Consider the following 16493-nt stretch of genomic DNA (forward strand, 5'->3'; position numbering starts at 1 on the left):
GTCATAAGGTACACAGACTTCATGCCTCTCAACTGTGTAGATTTTAGCAGAATATCCAGAATTTTGTCCATATTTTTGGTTTGTTCCTAATAAAATTAGTGGTTTTATAGCAAGTCAAGGAGAACTAAAGTCATTAAATAATAACATACATTTGAGTTTTACACTTCATATCCTTCAGAAAATACATAACACCAACTTTCTAAATTTATAAAAACAATATTTAAAATCTCTCCCAATTTTGGGACCTTTGTTGCACCATTATTTTAGGCTTTGTCCAGGGTTCTAATCAAGAAGTCCACCCACCCAAGCCCCGCCCACACAGCCATTCCAGTGTCCCATTATTTCTCCCCATTTACTGTAGACACTGTTCAAATCTGTGTGCATACTGTGTTATGCTTTAGTTCTACAATGATTACAGGCAGTTGGATTTAAATTTACAACTTTTATTTCAAACATTATAGCCCAAACACTGAGACATTTACTAAACCTAAACAAAGCAATAGTCTTGCAATGAAAACAGACTTGGCATTAAAGCTTCTCTACTTTTGAAACTCACATTCAATGAAACGGCATTGAAACCCACATTCAAAGAAAATGCATCTGGCCAGTGGCAGGTTATTTACCTTTGAACTGTTTTCAAGCAATGGGCTCCTTGCACACCATTAGGGCCATGCAAAAGTTATTTGATTTACCTGATTGTATTAATTATACTATATAATTGAATTATATCCCTTGTATTATACAGCAACACTTGTATATTTCAGTGTTTCATCTACAAATTCAGTGCCAAAGAATAAATTGCCTAGGTTAAATTAAAAAATGGTAAGCTGGTATATTGCAATAGAAAATGGATGACAAGCTGAAAAACAGGTTCATAGTTATTAGGCATCTCATCCAAAGGAGGACATCCTGAGGACTGCAGCATACAAATGTATATGCTGTAGGAATAGAACCTCAAGCCTTTACATTAAGATGCAAGTATTCTACTTGTGGTGCTACTAACATAGCTTTAAAACTTTATACCACAATAGAGATACCATTTGCTAAACAAAATGGTTGCACATTGTAAATAGACTTGGCATGAGCAGCAGTGAACTTAAAACTCACAGTTCCTTGAAAATGCACTTGAAAATTCCACCTGCTAACTCTAACTTGGGCATTTCACTTTCTCTCTCTTACAAAGATACCACACCCCTCAAGGCTTCACCCTTAGTGCAAGAAATCTTGACAAAGCCTAAAATAAATAGGAACAAATTATAAATCTGGCTCTCAGAAAATTGCAAGAGTAACAGGATTTGTGTTAGTATGCAGTCTCATTATTTAGCAACTTCAATCCTTTTTAAGAGGAATATGGGGCAAAAATCTGGACAGCTGAGTGGTATGCTACCTCCCTCATACACACACCAAATAATTCTGGTCAGACTTGATTTAGTTCTGGGAAGGTTGCACTGAACGGCACCGTGCTTGATCTGAAGTGGGTGAAATCCTGGTAGCTAGTGATTGCAGCTCAGCAATGTGGAGCATTAAAGCATTTTTAGCAGAGCATTGTTTCATCACTACCTATTGTGTTTGCACATAAGCTGTAGTCATTTCAAACATTTGCCTTTTTTTTGATTACTACAGAGTACATTTACCCACCAGAGCTATTGTGTTTTGACTTCATTGTGGAGCTAGTTGTTGCAGGGCTTGGCTTTAAGTAAGGTAGCAATGCTTATATACCATATACCATTAAAGCCACCCAACTACAAGTGCACTAACACACAGACACTGCTATAAGACACTGGTCTCCAATAAAATGTAATGAGCTTCTGAAAATACTGTAATCCTGTCCTTTTATTACAAATACTGTCATATGCATTTCAATACCCAAGGCTTATACATTATCTAGCTATGTAAATATTCTCTGCATGGCAACAACGAAAAGGCTTTCAATGCTAGCAATTCTTTAACAATATGCTTACTAAAGCTTACTTGCATCTTACAATGTCAGACAAGCTTACTAAAGCTTACTTGCATCTTACAATCTCCGACAAGCTTACCTGATGTTCATTAAACCATGGCTACTTAAACAGAGCAACAGGACACTGTGATAGCATGCAGTTCCTGAATAATAAGAAGCATAAATCAACAGTATAAAAATCTGATAGAAAACCAGAACATTTTGCAAAATCAAGGACAGATGAAAAGCCACGGTCATATTTGTGATCTACCTTGGATGGGGGAGTACTCTGCACACTTACTGCATAACTGCTTCTTGCCTTCCTTGGACACATCCCGAGCCACTACAATGGGGGCTGGGGTGCAATAAGTATGTCATAATTTGAAGGCTCTGACACTCCTACCTCTCAACTTCAGAGCAAGAAATCTGGACAAAGCCATACATAGAACTAGAAGTGGGATACAGGCCCAAAAATAAGGCCAATTTTTAAATATTGCTCTTATTAACTTAATAGAACAGGTAGATCTTGCATTAGTACAAATTTTCTGAAGGGTATAAAATCTGAAACTCAAATGTCTGCCATTATTTTCTAACTTCAATCTTTAATGACTTGCCACTACTTTGCCAGAAAACACAGTTTTATGAAAAACAGACCAAAATGTGATGCAAAAATACCTGTCAAAAAGGGACACCTTTTTAATATTAACAGTTAACTTGAAGCAGCTAACAAAATAAGAGCATCCACATGCATTTCTGAAATAAAGGTAATCTACAACTGATCATTACAGTTATAATTGTAAACCCTCCACATTTTCTTCCAAAATTGACATTTTGGAGGAGGCATTATTAGGGGAGAGCAACATTTTGAGCCAGAATTGGGGACAATTGAGATGTTTGGATATTCCTAATCTACAAAGTGATTTGCACCTCTCAACCTCTTAATGCAAGAAATCTGAACAAGGCCAAATATATTGGGGAACATAGAAACACTACTAAAAATTGCTCTTGTATAAACTTAGACAGTCTTGCATTAGCATGCATTTTTCTGAAGGTTATGACATCTGAAACTCAATGCCTGTCATTTAATGGCTTCATTCCTAAATGATTGGCTAGAAAACCACAAATTTTGAGAAACAAACCAAAAATAAGCAGCAAATATCTATTAATTCTGCAAAGATATGGACAACTGAGAGGTATAGTTCAACCGGGCTGTCTGAGTTTGCTACCCCTCACAAAATCATGGTCAAATGGAGCCTCCCCCCCTGCAGCCATTCCAATGTCCCATTCCTTGGTTATTTTGCCCCATTTACCATAAACACTAATGTGCATACTGCTTTACTTATGATTTAGGATTTCATTTGAAAGTTTTATTTTGCATTTTACAGCACAAACCCCAATACATATCTGTTAAAGCAATGCAGTCTCAATGAAAATAGACTAACATTAATACTTCTCTGCCCTTGAAACTCACATGCATTGAAACAAACCCACTTTCAGAGAAAATACATTTTACCAATAATATTAACTCTGGGCTGTCTTCAAAATCATAGGCCCCTCGAACATAACATACACATGCTCTTTGATACACCTTCCTGACTGTATTACATTATATTCCTTGTACAATACAGTACAGTTGTTAAGGGCATTTTAAATTTATTGTTTTGAAAATTTTTCCAGTAAACAAAGAAACAAAAGCATCCACCAATGACAAAATTGCCCAATTCAGAACATTTCCATCATAAAGTCTACTCAAGTCCACCAGTATCAGTAAAAATACACAATCTCTGTAGTAAAATCCACATTGAAGAAATTTGTAACTAATAGAGACTTTATATGTCATTATTTAATCTACAAATAAAGTGCCTTGAAGAATAAATTGCCTTTGTTGCATGCAGTAAAATGAAAAGCTAGTAATACAATAGAGAATGGATAGCAAACTGTTAACAGGTTCATAGTTACTAGGTATCTTTGCCAAAAGGACTGCAGCATCCACCCCTTTACAACACAATACAGCATCAGCAATGCATTTACCTGTAGAACCCACAGCCTTCAGCATCTAAAGCGAGTACACTAACTGTTGGGCTATTAATGTTAGCAGACTAAACATAATCAACACTAAACTTTTGCAGCTCTCAGCTCCTTGTAAAATCTACTCGACACTCAGCTGTATCTCTGAACTTTGCAGCACAAGAAATCTGGAAAGGCCAAACAACAGGGACACATTTTAAACATTGCTTGTATAATGTTTGAAAGTTGCTAGAATAAAATGCTGCATTACCACCATACATTTCACTGCCGCCTTGAACCCAGGGACCGCAACATACCACTACACCAAATCAGCTGTTTTGTGAAAGAGGAAGACTGAAACTTTACCATTTCTGAATTCAGTTCTCACCATAGCACAGCTGTCAACCTCTTAGCACAAGAGACCTGAACAAAGCCAATAATGGGTGACTACAACCACCAAACATTCAGTGAATTCAGTTCTCACCATAGCTCTCAACCTCTTAGCAAATAACACCCGGACAAAGCCAGTAATGAGAGAATATAGCCCCCAAACATTTTCAGTGAAATCAGTTCTTACCATAGCTCTCAACATTAGCAAAAAACCTGGATGAAGCCAATAAATATCTGGATGAAGCCAATAAATACCTGCACAAAGTCAACACTGGGTGAATACAGCTCCGAAACATATTCAGTGAATTCAATTCTTACCATAACTCTCAACCCTAGCACAAAACCTGGATGAAGCCAATAATGGGGGGAATACAGTCCCAAACACAGGGATACATTTCAAATATCCATCTTGTACACTTAAAAGCAAGCTTTTATTCTAGCAATTTTCTGTTACCATACACTTTCTGAAGAAAAGAAGTCCAATATTGAAATGTGTCCATTTACATTTATTAACCAGGAAAGTCTGACTTTGAAAAAAAAAAAAAGCTAATTTTTTTAGCAGAGGCCTAGGGAGAAACACTCCAGACAGCCAGCAACAAGGACACAAATGCAGAAACCACAGATTTTATGAGGAACAGAAATTGGGCCCAAGGTACAGGGTTCAAGCCTTATTCTCTACCCACCACCATGTTCACCTGGGGCATTTTACACACACATACACACACACACTCTGCCTGCACGGGTCCCATCTTCCGTTCCCGCTTTCACATAGTGATGATGTCAGCCCATCTAAGTTCCCGCGATGATGTCAATCTTCTTAAAGAAGACTTTAAAACTTTGTTTGAAATGTTTGGTTCTAATGTTAACAGGCTTGACTGACCTCATAGCTGATTTACATACACAGATACATAACGTGTGTGTGTGTACACATATGGGGGAAATACCTGGTTATAAAGTTATCAGAAATGGAAAACTTGTGCATCACTGTTTCTAAATACAACAAAACGTAAGGGTTTATAGTTTGCTTTAATATGTAATTAAAGAATCCTCATAAAACTTTTCTTTAGTTGCAGCTATTAGTAAACAGTGCAAGTTGAACTGGATCTGAATATTCATCAAAGTTTTTAGTATTCAGCAAACTTGAGCACTTTTTTCAGAGTTCTATACAATAGTTTAGCCTTCTAGAATATACAAACTAACTCTAATGTCAGCTGTACACCCAAAAAAATGATGGTCCTGTTTCTCAACATGAACACTACAGTTGCCAGACCATAGATACTTAAATATCAGCTTAGAAATTGCAGCAACAAATAAAAAAATAATTGAAGCCAGGCCTCTGGTCATATTTTTTTGAAGACTACAGTGGAAATTTTCTAGCATATTTTTCTCCTCCAGTGTCACACCAAGAATCTTAGCTGTAGTCATGTTATATTTACTCTCTTTATTCCCTGCTTACTTACTATTTTTATTTCGACTTTTTTCTTTCAGTGCAAGTCCAGAAGTGGTTTGGTGAGAATGAACGAGAATTAAAAAGCATCTCCAGAGATGGTAATATCAAGTTGAAGGCGATTTTCCCATAAAATGCTGCTATAGATATCCATATGCTCTAAACAGTCCCGCTCTGTCAACTGTAATTTATTTAATTTTTTTTGTTGACAAACTGCTCCTTAATCACAGTGTCAGGAAGGTGCTGCTGAGGAGCATATACCTTGACTAACTAAATCACAGGAAATCCCAGTGTGCAGGTGTCTTTTAGTGGCATTTGAACACACACTTATATGTATGCTCATATTAATAATGCATTTAGGTCAGAGTGTTTTTAACACTGCTTTTCACGTCTACAATAGTCTGCTGAAGGTCAAACGCTATGTATGTGTTACATGTGACTACAGTCATGCCAGCTCCCAAGACACAAAAAGCAGCAATGTGAGCATGCATAAATACAAAAGCCACTCAGAAAACGTGAGAGAGACATATGAAGCTTGTCAGTTTCACGCTCATTTATTACTTGTCTTCTTCACCTCTCTGCAGGAGTTCAAGAAAATATCATTTCAGCTGTTTGAAGCAAGTCCATCCATAGCAATATGTTAGATAAAAAGCAGCTTTTGTAAAGTCCCGTTTACAGTCAAAATACTTTCTCTCTCATTTTTAAGTAAGGTTCAGCATCACAAATTAAGATAAATTCATGCTGTCCATTTCATTTGCATTCTGCAATGCCTCGGCAACCAACGACCAATATGTGATGATTGTTAACTGGTTTAACTTTCAGTATGTCTCACTGTGTAGTAGGCTGCAGTATTATATAAATCCCTTATTGATAACATCCCCTAAAGAATGTAAATTTACAGCTAATACCATTCACCGAAAATATTTATCTGAAACAGCAAACCAGAAAACAGATCTAGGATAGCAATGTATAGAATCATTTAACAGTCCTTCATGTGACTATAGCAGTTACTGTGATAACTTGTTTTCCCTTTCACAGATGACTTAATAAAACAACAAAAAGAAGGTTCCTACAATTATAATCTGTACTAAATTAGTAGAATGATCTCATATAATAAATGAAACAAAACCGTAATCTAAACTCACAATATATAAACTTATTACGTCTATAAAGCTACACTAAATAAAAAAAAAGCAAGCAGTCAAAACACCAGAAAGACCAGTCCAGCAGTCTATAAATATACTGTTTAACAAGTCAGTTATAAAAGACATCTTGATTCAGTGGTTATTCATATATTGCACCCATAATAGCAAAGTACCTTCAATATTAATATGTAACAAAACTGCAGAATGCAGAAAGTATAATGGTGCCAAAACAGGTCACAAAGTCAGAGAAAAGTTAATGCAAACTTTCAGACAATCAAAGTAGAAGCAGAGCTTTTGTTGTTAACCATCACACACCACATGACTCTCTGTAGATGTTATTTACGTTAGCCAATGCAGTGACAAATAAAACATACAAGGCACAGTTTCTTAAGCAATCTTTCTCATTGTTTATCAAAACATATCTCAGGCAAATAAAAAGGAAATTGTACATGACTAAGTAAAGTAATTGCCTGGGATTCAGTATTAAGTATATTAAGTAAAGTAATCGCCTGGGATTCAGTAAACCCTGTGTAGACTTCACACGAAGCCTACATGGAGTTTACATGTGTGCACAGTGATGCCTAGGTGAGCAGCATCACTAATTACATATTTATGTCGCGCACTACATTTAAACGTAAACAAGTGCAGTTTCCTGGCTGGCAACAGTGTTGCCGTCCAGGAAACCATGTAAAGCAACATGGATAGCAAACCTGTTTATATCAGAGCACAGTATGTTAGTGGGTTTGCGTGGAATGCCACAGTGATCACCAGGGCTTAACATATAGTTATCATAGCTCTCAACCTCTTAGTGCAAGAAATCTGGGCAAAGCCCAACATAATGGGGGGACAATGACCCAGGAATATGGACAGATTTTACATATTTGCTTTTTTAAACTTAGAAATGTGCTACAATAACAAGGTTTGTGTTAAGATACATATACTGAAGGATTTGAAATCTGAAACTCAAATGTATGTGATTATTTAGTGACTTCAGTCCTGACATCATCCCACTGATATGGCAGAAAGCCACAAATTTTATGAAGAACAGACCAAAAGATATAAGGCAAAATTCTGGACATTCTGTGAAAATCTGGACTGTTAAGACATATGATAGTTCCCAACCACAGTACAGGATAGTGTATACAGTGAAGAGTATTGTGAAATCCCATTCCAGGCATTCTGTACCAAAGTTGTGTAAATGATCTTTAAGGGTACATGGACTGCCATGTAAAATAAGCACTCATGGAAAATGTGTGCATTGAATAGGGGCACACAGATGAATTGTAAGAATGAACACAGAGAAAGAGGACAGGTGAAACAACCTAATGTACAGCAGATGAGGGCATGTCAATGGAAGACAGTTATAGCAGAAACACCAATCACATATCAATATGGTACAGTACGGACTGCACAGTGAGAATGTGTATAATATGACTGTTACACAAGGTAACATAACAATGGGAAAGATGTCTGTATGAGATAAGCATCTTTCAGGGATGTTATAGAAAATTGGGGTAGGGTGCATATTGTGAAGCTGTACAAACTGATTTGCCTGAATATGATTGTAATCTAAGCAGAGGTCTCCAGCAAATGTGACACAGGTAATGGCTCATGGATAACAGAAAAAGAAGCAAGCACAATCATGTACAGTATCAAAATAATACCACCAGTAATCCCATGTCTCTGACATAACATATGTGAATTAGAGTGATCAGAGATGGTTCTGCACAAGCACACTTGTACAACCATTATGACATGTATGCACTCTATGAGGGTAATCATGCACACTGTCCAGGCACTGTAACATCTGCTGGAGGTGTTGGGAGGGACACTACTATACCTGTATGTGACAGTATGATCAATACAGGCTAGTTGACTGGTGTACATGGCACATATATACATATGGCACAATCCACACTGTCAGGAATGTTACCCATGCCATCAATGTTGTCAAACAGCTAGGTATGTAATGTGTGCATCACCAGAACAGGTAGCACACATGTATCTGGTGTAACAAGTTGATGGGGGCTCCACACCATCAGACAGTAATGTTAATAACGCAAAAAGAATACCTAGGTATGGCCAATAAGATGTGTGGTAGCCCACTCTGGCAAAGGTGGTACACTTCAGTTAGACATCACTGGAAGATGTGTAGGGAGATAAATGAGGAAGGGTGCATTGTACTCAGTTACTGGTGTGATGAAGGTTGTGAACTATGGAGGTATTATGGCCTGTGATTTCAATGTCCTTCACATACTCAGTAGTTGTGTTACATACAAGGGAATAGTCAGCACTGTGGCCACGTGCTGGTGGACATTTCACATACCAATTAGCCCAGGATACAGGTCACATACCTAGTGGTGTGATTATAGTGTGTGATGTCTACATTATCCTTGGGTTATTGTTTTCCTGATGTAACACAACCCCCATGTTTTTGTTTCATTGAAGGTGTTGTCATGGCTGTGTCAGCAATCTTTGGTGTGTGTTGATACTGCCTGTGTTATACTAATATCACAGATAGAGTGAATGATTGCCCATAATCTGTAGTTCTTCAGGTGGCTATGTAGACACAGGTGTGTATGTAATTCGTGACATCTGTGACTTAAATAATGTACAGGAAAGGGCCTATCAGACAGCCCTGATGTAAAGACCTGATTTCTGGACTTGAGATATAGGTCATGTCACACATTTCAAAATAATTAGATGCCATGTATGTGATACAGTGGTCTCCCCACTTGGTGATATAGACGTATATGGCTCATCTGACAGTGTTTGGTGAATACCTCACTGTGGATTTGTATGAAATGCCTTGGGTTTGTCAAGCTCAAAAGGATGATAGTGTTGTCATCATACATGCCCTCAATGACCTCTTTGAGGACATCTAACAGATGTAACAGACATAATATAGCATTAGCAACTTACACAGGTCTGTTGCACACAGACAGGATATTATTAGTGCCCATTTAGTAAAGGTCCATGATGACATGTTGGTCTACCTCTCAGATGAGGAGAGTCAGGATTGTGTCTATACATGCATGCATCGGGTGCTGTCTCCCCAAACTCAGATGGATGCATGTTGATGTCCACCCTGCTAGAGAAATATAGTCTGCATAGATGGTGTGTTGAAGTATGTATTAAAGCATGTCAGGAAGGTGAATGTGCTGAGTTGTGCTATAGCTGATCTGTGAGGTTGTCACAGCCCATTGCTTCTGTATGATAAGCCTGGATGAAGGTAAGACAGTGTATACTGCCTATCTTGATCTTGCTTAAGGTTTGGACGCAATCACCCAGGCAGGTATCATTGAGAAACTCAATCAGCTGGGGATTAACCCTTATGCCTCTAGATGGGTAACCAATTGTCTCACCGACAGAACACATACTGTGAAACTTGGTGACTTAACCTATACCAGTGGAGCTGTCACCATTGATGTACCCCTAGGGATCTGTGCTTGCCCCTTTACCATTTGAAATCTATTTCTCAATAGTTCAGGATAAAGTATACAGCCTTTGGCTTACCACATTTGCTGATTCCTGTATATTGGGTGCAACCATTCAGTCCACCAATGATGATAACATACTACAGGAGGGGCTAAAAGAGACATGACTGGTAACAAAGCCACACGGTCAACAAATAAATGCAAAAATGTGTACTTATTTTGCCCCCCTGCAAAGTGGAATTCCCTGCTAATTACAGCATTGACAACACTCCTGCTATGATGAAACCCAGTAATGCAAGAGCTGGGAACACACATAGATAGCAATCTGAACTCTGACCACTAAGTGTTCACACTGGTATTGAAAGCCCATGTTGTGCACATCATAAGTCATGCCATCATATTTAGATCTGATGATTATACAACAGCACTGTCCTTGAACCTCATCAGAACACTAATAAGTGTATAATGCTCCTTTTTGCATGTATCTCACCAGACACATGCAGCAGATGGAGAGATACCAGGAGTTTTCCACCCAAGAAAACACAGGGCCTACAAACCATGCCATGACGTAAGTGAATAGACAGAAAGTCATGTCATTGCAATCTGTAGTGTATAGGATGAGGTGACTTCTGCCTGGCCTCCAGGCCAGTATCTGACCCTGCCCTGGTCAGAATAGTGCACATCCACAAATCAGATATAGATGATGACATCAGCAGTGTCTGGTGAGAGGACTATGGTAATAGCAGTGTCCCACATGCTGGTGTAAAAGGCTTTCCCTAATGACACACACACACACACACACACACACACACACACACACACACACACACACACACACACACACACACACACACACACACACACACCTGTACCACTACATATCTACCATCTGATGAAAGGGTCCCTGTTGTAACATCCACCAAGTCCCATGAAAGTAATCCACCATCCGACGGCTAGCGAAAAGTCCCAGTTACATCCGATGGCTAACGGCTTGCGAAAAGTTCCGCCAAAGTAAAGTACATCCATCCACAGTCCTGCAAGAGTAAAACATACACAAATCCACCATCCAATGAAAGTCCTGCCTGCAAGAGTAAACCTCCTCTGGCTTGTCCTATCCGCGAGAGATCACTGGTCTGCTTGTTCTCCCTGTGAGAAAACTCAGGTCCTCACTGGTCCAGCCTGCAGATGATGCAGTCTGACGTTCCTTTGGTCTGTGCGGTCATCACCGCACAGACTTCTGGGCATCTGCGGGGCACAGATGCCTTTCTCCCTATCTGGACTGCTGACAAAGCCATCTGGAGTCCTGTCTAGGAGCTCCAGTAGGTGAGCGCATGTGCGAAGTTCCGGAATTCTTTTTTTTTTTGTTTTATTTTACAGTTTCTTCTTCTTCTTCTTTTTTTTACGTTTTTTTTTTTTAATACATTTTTATTTTGTTTTCTTTACAGAAGTAGGAGGGCTGCAGTCTGCAGTCTGATAGCACGAGCTGCCCCTGCTAAGCACACAGTCAGTGGTGAGAGATCTGGGCACATAGGTTGACATCAGCCTTAACTATGATCACAGTGTCTCTACAGTGGCAAGAAGGGAATTTTATATTGCTCATCTCATAAGTAAGGGCATTGCCTCAGGAAAAAAGAGGTTATAATCTCCCTGTACTCTTCCCTCTTCAGGCCAATAATAATGTACAATGCTCCCTTTGGTATGTTCCTTTCTAAACACCTGCAGCAATTGGAGAGACCACAAAGGTTCCTTACAAAGAGAATTTGGGGTCTTCAAGATCTGTCTTATGTGGACAGACTGAAATCATTGTCACTTTACTCTGTGTCGTACAGACTGCTCAGAGGCAACCTGTGTCTTGCATATAGAGCAATCTCTGACCCAACTTTAATGGAAATGCTAAACATTCACAAGTCAAATGGCACATGGGTCACTCACTCAAAGGACCTTAACCTGTTATGTGACATCAACAGGACTTGCTGGAGAGACAGATTTGTATCACAGAGGTTGTTTCACCTTTGGAAAAATCTTCCTATTCATGTTAAACAAAGCCCCTCATTGGCCCTATTTAAGCATAATTTGGATGATTAGATGGGTAACGGAAATTCACCATGAGGTTTTTGCCTGTGTTCCTCTTGGGCAGGGGCAATAGGTGCTGATTTTAGTGTCTGCTTGAACCAGACACCCTTGGGAACACAGGTTGAACTTGGCTAGGCTGGTTAGGGCCCTAGTAACTTCCTATGATCCTATGATAAGTGAGAGTGAATATAATGGGAAAGGAAACAACAATGAAATATGTGGAAAATCCTATATTAGAACCCAGGACCATGTGTATGGTAGCCCTACACTTACACCTGTTGCCACAAGAATGCTGAAATAACACTTGTATATTTTTCAGTTCATTGCTATAAACGACATTGTTACAATGGTAAAAATAGATTGCACAACCTGTACTAGAACCAATGACCACCTGTATTCCAGCTATACAATTACACATGCTGCCACAGGACTAGATAGATGACAGTTTCATAATTTCTTACTTATTCTTAAGTCCTCTGTGTTAACCACTGCACAATGTGGTGCCCAACAGAATTAATTGAATGTATCCATTTTCAATGATTGGCTGCCTGCGTCCTATCTGCAAGTGTTTGATGACTGCAGGTGTTGGGGAACCTTGCTAACCGCCACTCTCAATGGCAATGTAAACAAAAATTGCAACAATGTATCCTTTTTGACCTTTACTCTTTTACAGATGTCCTGTCTGCAGGTGCTCTGTCTGATTCCTATATGGGACACTAGTATGGATATGTGCACTGCTAAGCATCATGGAAACAAGATGAGCACAGTCAAACCTGATATTTATTTTCTCTGTTTCCCTTGTTCACACTAAGCTATGCATGGAACAAACACTGGCAAAAAATAAATAAATAAATAAATAAAAGGGAAAAGAAGTTGAAATGAAGAAAAGCAACCTATGAAATAAACATTACAACATGTTTATTAGTACATGTGAAATATTTCTACATAGGTCTGGATTTGAACTCTCACTCCAATGAACTTTCAGAACACAGTACAGGTGCCTTGTCCCTCTTTACCACACAAACAGCTTTGCAGCAGGGAACTAAAATCATTCTGCATACAGCCAACTGTAAGGTCATCATCAGTACTAAGAAACCACATAACAGTTACTTGTACATGTATTAATTTCAACTGTAGTGCACTGAGAGATCACACAACCATTTATGACTATTGCTTGCAAAAATGCAGCTCTGTCTTACCTCTTTGTGTCTGTTGCTCATGCTTGTCTTATCTGACAAGTAATCTGAGACATGCAGTCTGTAAAGCATTCTGTATCACTGTCCTTAAAATGTGTGAAGATATTAAATGGCAATAATAAACATTTGTCAACAAATGAAGGGGAGATTGGATGTTAATGAACAGAACCTGTGAACAGTGTGTTGCTTACTTACATTTCCAACCTTGATAAAATTACTTTTATACACTTTTGTAAGTCTAACCTGACACACCTACTGGAGGTAGGGCAGTCTGAATTGTTGTTCTGTTTTCCTTGGGTCTATATTAGTTTGCCAACATTTATTTTCAGTGAACACATATTTGTTGACCCCTATTCAGCAAAAATCACTTCAGCGATTCGCTGAATAATCCAAGGGCAAAGAAATACTTGCCCTACAGCACAATGGACCCACATCTAGCTAAATTAAACCCACCCAAGTTGGGACCTTCACCCCCACACCCACCGATGTGGGAGGCTGCACCCCCACACCCCTCTACCCATATATACCACTCCAAGATCGCACTACAGTGGAGTAAAGGGCAAAGTTGTGTAGCTGGCCAACTATATCTTTACTCTTGGAATATTCAGTGTATCACTGAAGTGATTTTCACTGAATAGGAGGTCGATGAATGGTTCACTGAAAATAAATTTCTGCAAACTAATACAGACCCATTTTTCTTCTCCCTGCCTAGCTTTTTAGCATTTCACTGATTGTTTGTTACCAAAATGTGTCATTTGTGTGTTCTTTTGCGGGGTGGGAGACAAAGCTGCATTTTTGTTTTTGCACTAACAAGGATATGTTACCATTGTTACTCTTACTTGTTTTGCATCCAGCCTTGCTTTGTGTCTGAATGTAATGTGTTACAACCACACAATTCCTGTTGTTCATATTTCAAATATCTACGCTGTTTTACATTTCCCCATTGAGTAATACTGAAATGCTACCTTTTCTGTTTTATCTGGGAACAGGTATTTCTTAATTATGTGATACGTATGTGTATTATCCTTCTGTTTTATTTTAGAAACCTAGGACTATGGCACCCAGATATCTCAATCCCTGAAAACCATGCTTCAGTGACCCGAGAATCAGGTAAGTGTGGAAGCTTTCAGATGACATAGTGCCTTTCTGCTTGAGAGGGGAGGTGGAAATAAGTCAGGCATAATGCAAATTTGGCAGCAGATAGTTGCAGATGTGAATGCATTAGGTGAACACAGCAGGACATATGATCAGGTTCTCCAGAGGGCCACTGACATGATTTCATCTGCACAGAGTAAAGCAGCTGCAGTGGACCATGACTGGATGGGTAGCGGGGGGATGCTGCAACAGAGTCACCATTAACAGCAAATGAAGAATTCCTGTCCAGTGTCAGGGATCCAGATAGCTCCCAGGAAAGTAAAGAAGAGCATGTCCTTGACATTGGTTCTACCATTTCAGAGACAGAAAGTATGTCCGAGGAGGAGTTTCCAGGCAGGCTTATGTATCAAAATAGTTAAATACTCTTATATAGTAAAATATATATATATCAATACGTTAGTTCTGTTTAACAAGAAATTGGTTGGGAGGATTGTAGATTGCTACAGATAACACATTCTGATTGATTACACATGGGCTTAAGTTGGACCTGTCATCCAAGTTTTTGCTGAAAGTTTAGTTAATGGACATATAAAGGGAAAAAAGTTTTACCCCCTGTGTTATTGTTAATTGTGATGATGTCCTTATCTTTTGCTTAACGTCTTCCATGACCATCCAGCATAAGGAGCCTACAATCATATGCACATGGCAAGCCAAACATTTTTATGTCAGTACTGATGAGCAGTTTAAAGAAATATTTAGTGTGTGATGTGGGTGTCAGGACTGTTGTGTGTATTGCTGTACTGTCTGTAATAGTGGAACCATTGTTAGTTTATCAGCATATATTGCAGTATGGTAGTTTAGGTATTATTTTTTTCCTGTGTTTGTTGCTTATTATCACCGGTGATCCTGACAGTGGAAGTGTGGGACTTCTACCACCTGATGTCAGAGTATCAGCAGACTTTGATAATGATGGTGGCCAAACAGAGGCACAGTCAAGGGGTGCAGAGGTTAAATATGACACTGAAGTTGACATACAGCCATCCCCTGTAATTCTATCGGACACAGCCAGTAGGCCTATGACCTACACATTCCAGTGAGCCCTCAGATATTGGATGGGTGGAGGGTGAGACAATTGATCAGGGAAGTGTGGTGACTGTGGCTTCAGTGCCTGTTGACTCTGGCCATAGCCAAAGTGTGGGGAAGGTGCCATGCAGGAGGTTTGTTAGGGGTTCTTGGAGAAGGCCTGCTGTCCATCCTCCGTCTGATACAGGTATCTCTTCCCATGCCACTCAACATATGCTTAGGACCATCATGGAGGTTCAGGCACATTCCTATTGGTCCTCCAGAGAAATGTTTAGGGTTGTAGATGTGACAAGGCTGACATGCATGATTGCCTCCACTATGTCGCTGATTCAGTGGATTGGATGAATGACCCATTGGAATGGGCGGTGTCTCCGATGGAACATCTGCTGGGAGGGGAAAATCATCCTTATGGGCATAGGTCAGCCACATCATCTGCTGTTAGCAAACATGGCCATGCTCGATCACACCCACATAGTGGCAGTACTCCATCAGTGGTGGAGCTGTCCACACCCAGATTTGGCAGGCCATGGGGTCATGGTCCTGGGTATCCTCATGAAGGGACCTCATCCAGCAGACATCAGTCACATTTATGTAGTGCATCTGACCATGGGTGTGGATGTGCCAGTGCAACTCCTGGCAGAACCAGTTCTCGTGGTCAGGTATGACAATGATGAACTGCCA

Source organism: Protopterus annectens, chromosome 7.part0 (genome assembly GCF_019279795.1).
Source record: "Protopterus annectens isolate FY-2018-M chromosome 7.part0, PAN1.0, whole genome shotgun sequence".
NCBI classification, from domain to species: Eukaryota; Metazoa; Chordata; order Ceratodontiformes; family Protopteridae; genus Protopterus; species Protopterus annectens.